Raw genomic sequence first — 6813 nt, 5'->3', positions numbered from 1 at the left:
GGTTTGATTCCCAGCACACACGTCTCTTTAGGATTTAATATTTTTTAAATTGGCTCAGGCATGGTTTGGTGGTAGTCTTCGGTCGGTAGTTACCAACCTACCGGCAAATACGTACCTTCAGAGGCAAGGATAGAATAAATTTAGACCTCTTCCAAATTAACCTACGTCCATCTTAGACTTATCACTTAATATCAGGTGAGTTCGCAGTCAAGGGTTAACTTGTTATAGAATGAAAAAAATATATATTAGCCAAACCGGCCAAAACTTACGGCCTCTTACGTAATGAGAAAATTCTATAAAATGAAAATTTTAAATCGTCTTAATAACGTTAAAAATGTCGAGGAAAGTAGTACAATGGTCAAATTTTTCAACAGTTCCCGAGGCTGCCTTCCGCGGATCAAAAGTAAGCGAACAGATTGCCCCATTGTGTGAATGGAAAATGTCCATAACAAGGCAAACGGACGTGTACGAGTACTACAATCCAACTGCATACAATAGCTAGTAGTTTGGTGCAGTTCTCAGCTTCTAGCGCCCGGCCTCGCGGTTTATTATAAAATAAACAGTTTACATAAAACCTTATTTGCGTTTACGTGTGACATACGTGCTAGTGTGATCCTCTCTATAAGTGTTTGTGTGGAAATCAAAAGTGATAAAGTATTTGTTCATGCCAATAAAATTAGCTTTACATACACTAACGATCATAATATTTGCTTTACGGTTATTTATTAATAGAGAAACAAGTGTTTGCGTGTTTGAAATAAATCTAGTATAAACGGCCTTGATAACTATGTACTGTTATCGTTATGAAGTACATATTCAGGTTTTATGTTACAGTATTCTCACGATACGTCTACGTTTCTAATCGTTATCAGTCACGAAATTAGTCAACCGCGCATAATACATTTGTTAAATTCAATTGAACGACAATAATTATGAATGGGTTGTGCATTGTTTGCTTACATTATAATACATATACATATTTTTACATGAACTTTACATATATATACGTTAAATAAAATATTTAAATAATAATAGTTCATAATAGTTAGGTAAATAGAAGTATTTATTCGCATTCTATTACCTTCTTAGTTTATATTTGTTATATCATAGTAACGCTTAAATATCAGTTGGTACACCAAGAACGATGATATACCTATATATCCAATGATGTTAAGTACTGTTAGATGTGTTACTAGGTCATGAAAAATGAGGCGCCCAAAGGAGGAAATTTCCACATCTCAATGTTAGTTGTGGTCAACAACGAACGTTATTTAAACAAATAATACCGTAATATCGTCTACAATGTCGAGTTTGTGTGTTCAGGGAGTGTAAAAACTATATATCACACTAATATTATGAAAGCGAAAGGTGTGTAAGTGTGTAAGTATGTTTGTTCCTCTTTTACGCTGCGACTACTGAAGCGATTTGGCTGAAATTTGGAATGGAAATAGATTTTACTCTGGATTAACACATAGGTTACTTTTCATCCCGGAAAATCCATGGTTCCCGCGGGATTTGTAAAAAACGGAATTTCACGCGGACGAAGTCGCGGGCGTCCGCTAGTATATAAATAAATAATGGAATTAAAGACAAAAATGTGCATGTCTGCACTCAGTTTTGTAGCCTATTATTCGGATCACTTTTTGCGGTGATTTTGTAGGGATGTAACCGATCTATAGTATATAATTATCATTGTATCTACCCGTATTTCGACAACTATTGATTAGGTATGCCTTTTCTCCATATAGCTGAGTAACCTACATTCTCGTTTAGTTGTGGTACCTACTTTTAAACAATAACAACTGATAACAATTCCTTAGCACACATTTCTAATATTTATGTCACAAAAGGAATCTTTTGTAAATAGGTATCTACAGAAGCTTCGTCTAGCAGCTTAAAGTTTATTTAATTTAGCATTTAGAGGATTTATGGTCTCCTTCTCTTATTACTTTAATTATTACTTAATCATTATAAATAATATGAGATTTTTAGCTTAGCTGAGGTATGATTTTTTAAGTCATAAGTTTAGGATGTCCGTTGAAATTAAAAAAAAATACTATTTCCTACAGTGTATGGAATGTAACAAGCTTCTATTGAAACGTCATAATAAGCAAAAATTGCTCAACAATATTGCAGTGTAAAGTCAATAAAAACATATTAATTGATTGTCTCTGATGAAATCCCTATCAATACAATTCGTTAAGGTGTAACTTCGCATTGATCTCACGTAAGTATCTGCATTAGGCAATTCCATTCACAATAACAACCAGTCAACTGCCTACACGCACAGGGTTACCAAATACAAAAACACAAAATAGTCATAATAAATAACAAATAGTTATTTATTAATAACAAACAAGAAGTTGTTATCACACATTTAATTATTGTAAAAAAATGCAAAGTGCAAAGATCGTAGGATTAAATTTAGTCATTACGTAACTGTCTTCAATAATTATTTTCTCAATAATTAGCGGACGCCCGTACTTCGTCCGCGTGGCATTAAGTTTTTCACAAATCCCGCGGGAACCATGGATTTTTCCATTCCAAACTTCATCCAAATCACTTCAGTAGCCGCAGAGCAAAGGAGGACTAAACATACACACAAACTTTCACCTCTATAATATTAGTATGATGTGATTAGTCGACGCCTTGTGGATTTACCCGCGTAGTTCCCGTTCCCGTGATAATACGGGGAAAAAATATAGCCTATGACACTCACAAATAACGTGAAACTTTCAAAATCGGTTTAGTAGATTACTCCCTTAAAATACCACAAGCTGTACTTCTTTGTAATATTAATATTAATTATCACTCAAATAAACTATTACACTTAGAACCCATTGTAATATATAATATAATTATAATATGTCGCGGCTTCCAGTATCGCATTCTATCTCTTTTAACATTAATAATTTATCTATACTAATATTAAAAAGCTGAAGAGTTTGTTTGTTTGTTTATTTGATCGCGCTAATCTAAGGAACTACTGGTTCGATATGAAAAATTCTTTCAGTGTTAGATAGCCTACTTATCGAGGAAGGCTATATGCTCGTATTCCTATCCCTAGCTATCCCGGTATTCCTACGGGAACGGGAACCATATGGGTGAAACCGGGCGACGTCAGTTAGTTTACTTAATAGTTTTAATTTTCATGTAGTTACAATTTACAATATACTAAACGTCAAGTCAATTTAAAGTTAAGTATACAAAACGCAATATTATAAATTAGCGATATTGCAAATAGTACGTTTATTTGTCATATTTTATTTTTATTACTTTGTTACATCTATACATCTATAAAACGTGTATTATATGACGCTGGTCGACACTTGACATTTAAGTTTACATCAAGGCAAAACTTCCACACGCTTTGAATTACCCTGCAATTAGGGTAAATCGCTATAGCACAATGACTATTTAAGAATTAACTTCATGTCCACAATCTATGGTAGAAAACAGTACCTACATACCGTGTTTCCATTGTTTTTCACTGGCAATGTTTTTATTTTATTCTTTACAAGTTAGCCCTTGACTACAATCTCACCTGATGGTAAGTTATGATGCAATTTATGATGGAAGCGGGCGAATTTGTTAAGAGGAGGATGAAAATACAGCGTTTCTGGGGTTACAAATAGTAGTTTTTTTTTTATTGTACCTGAAGGTATAAAGAAGTAGATTTTAAAATGCTGTAGGTACCTTCTTACTATTTACTATCATATGCTTTTCTTTCAAATATTTTGTTTTTGTAAAAAAAAAAATATTTAATTCGCAAATTTTGGTTCAATCGGCTTACTGAGCACTTAAGTACGAGTCTTCTCTCAGACTAATCACTCAGAAAGACATAGGGTTAGACTAATAGTCGACGACGGTGGCCTGACACAAGGTTAGATTAATAGTTCACCACGCTGGCCCAATGTGGATTGGCAGACTTATGAATTTAAAAAATTCTTAGGTATGCCGGTTTCTTCACGATGTTTTCCATCACCGTTTGAGACATGAGATAGTTAATTTCTTTAAATGCACACAACTGAAAAGTTGGAGGTACATCCCCCTGACTGGATTGGAACCTACGCTCTCAGAATCGAAGGCAGAGTTCGTATCCACTGGGCTATCACGGCCGATTATAACCATTTACTGGGTAAGATAGCTCTAATAAAAAAAAAAACTTCCGGACCAACGGATTATCCATAATAGGTTGCGGAAGTTAGATGGTAATCGTAATCGCTCAGTCCTAAATCTGATAACCTGTCAAATGTGGCTTAGAATAATAAGGAGACCCTGCTTTTTAACATTGTACAAGGAAGTCGCTACTCTTGATAAAGGCTATGTACCAAAAATGGAACGTTACTAAATAGGTATCATGATTTAAGCTAATAAGGTTAATACAACTCATTTATTTCAAGGTAAGCTGTTAATTTCGTTTTCGACATGATATATACAAATAAATAAAAAAAAAATATATATCATAAACTAATATAATAAAAAATAAATTATATAAGTACTTTAATCTTAATATATAAATGCGAAAGATCACATCACGAAATCCCGAAAAACCACTTGACGTACAAAGATAAAATTTGGCAGGGAGGTAGTTTATAGTTAGCAAGTATCCGCTAAAAACGGATTTTGCGATAGGTCCGGATTTAAGAGGTTTAAATGCCCTCGCAAGTTTGTGTGAAATACCTTCATTTTTTATGCTACAAACTTGAGATTTGTCATTGAGGTGGTTTATAGCTGGTAAACTTTAGACAAATATATTTATGGGAATAAGGGTCCAAAATTGAAATAATATACCAATTGTAAGTACAGGTACTGCACGAAATTAATATTGTGTAATGTGTGATATTATATTACTTTTAATATATTTGATATGAGTCATCTAGCCTCTTCAATTATTAAAATTAAAATATTTATTAATGATCAGAAACTGGTATTTTACACATCTGACCAAAAATGTTTTGTAGGAATGTTTTGCGTAGGCACTATACGCGTTTCGATATTACGTTAGATTAAAAAATATCGCGCTTTACGAGTTACAATGCAAACGAACTCTAACAATATTTTAAGAATAGCCCGTTCACCTTGTTACTCCGTGGGAGCGCCGTTTTATGTAAATTCCACAATCTGCGTTAACTACCGCATTTCTAAATTGTGCTCATACGTTTAGCGCGTTACTTGCTTCTTTTAAAAGCTTTCTTTAATGGCCCTTATCAAAAATACCTAGACACTTCCACGTAATGTCTATGTATGTATGTCTGTTATTTATTACATAACAAACAATAAAAAACATATCAATATTATATACGCGTTCGAATGTATGGATGTTTGTTACTCTTTAACGTCGCGACTACTGAACCGATTTAGATGAAATTTGGAATGGAGATAGACTTTAACACACAGACTTTTTCAACCGAAAGAATTACGAGCTGCGAAGTCGCGGGCTTTCGTTTTATTAACATTTTATTAGATATTAAGTTAATTTATATTAATGGGATTACGCTACACTAAAAAGGGTGTTTTAGTCATTTACTTCCAGAAAAAGATCGACCTTTTTTAGCGAAAAACAATACTTCTTGTAATTATGGAAACACACAAGATTCTGTTGGTAAGGTTTGACTGTGGTGGCTACTTAGTATCCTACTGGAAAATACTAATTAGTTGTCAATCGTATAATAAGATTCCGCATAGAAACCAAACAGTGTGCATGGTATTTAACTAAAGTAAGTAAGTACCTACCTATAGTTTAAGGACTATGCACATTATGCTGCATTATCACTAAACATCACATGAAATCGCCGCCACCGTCTGGCTATAACTTTTTACCTAGCTACAATCGATAAAAAATTGAAGTTTTAATGGGCAGTTTGTCAATGCATAAAGCTTGACTAAAATCTAGAAGGTCCTAGCCCGTTTTACAATTGTGATGCGTAGGTACGCACATGGATCTCTCCTAAAAATAGAAAGGGCAATATTAGCCATGCTATAAAATTAGTTAGGTACATATTAAGTTAATATCACCTTTTAAATACTTTGACATAACAAAATGTATTAAAATTTGAATTAGATATGAAAGTTGAGAAGCATTTTCATTCGAGTCAATGTCTTTGTTTTGTCCAAGGTCGTTATTCGATACTGACATGCATCTCAATTATTTATTTTCAAAATATTTTCGATAACATGTAACACGAGCTCGTAATGTAATCGATCCGATTTAACTTTATAAAAACTGCCACTCAATCAAATATTAAATAATTTAAGTTTTTTAAACATAATACATCGTATCGAAATTCGCGTCTGCAGTATCTGAAAATTTTAAAATATAAAGTTTCACTTCTAAGGGTAGGTACTATTTACCTACTTATCAATTTTTCTATTGTAGATACTACTACATACATTACTACTAGTGTGTTAAGAGGAGAAACTCAATGTGGGTAGACGAAAGAAGATCTAGGGAATTTAGTTCTAAACAATATGTAAATTGGCGCGAGGAAAAGAGAAACCCTTGATGTTATTTGTGAGCTGTTCTCAGACCAAAGTGCGTATGAAATGCGGCTTTAATTTCAAGTTTGAGACTTTATTTATCACCATGAAGGTAGCATTCCTATCTTGGCAATCGCGACCTTTTTTTTTTTTTTTTTTTTCTCGCGGGGGAAATCTCTTTCTGAGATAAGAGGCAATCGCGACCTACGACCGCTACAGGGTCGCACGACCCACTGCCACCCAATTGATATGGAGCAGTAAACAAAAGTGGTCGCGCGATGCGGTCTCGTGCTTTGTCTAGTGCTCCGTATAAATTTATACTAAGCAGCTGTG

This window comes from Bicyclus anynana, chromosome 14 (genome assembly GCF_947172395.1).
Source record: "Bicyclus anynana chromosome 14, ilBicAnyn1.1, whole genome shotgun sequence".
NCBI classification, from domain to species: Eukaryota; Metazoa; Arthropoda; class Insecta; order Lepidoptera; family Nymphalidae; genus Bicyclus; species Bicyclus anynana.
The sequence above is the reverse complement of the archived record's forward strand: the minus strand, read 5'-3'. Positions refer to the sequence as shown.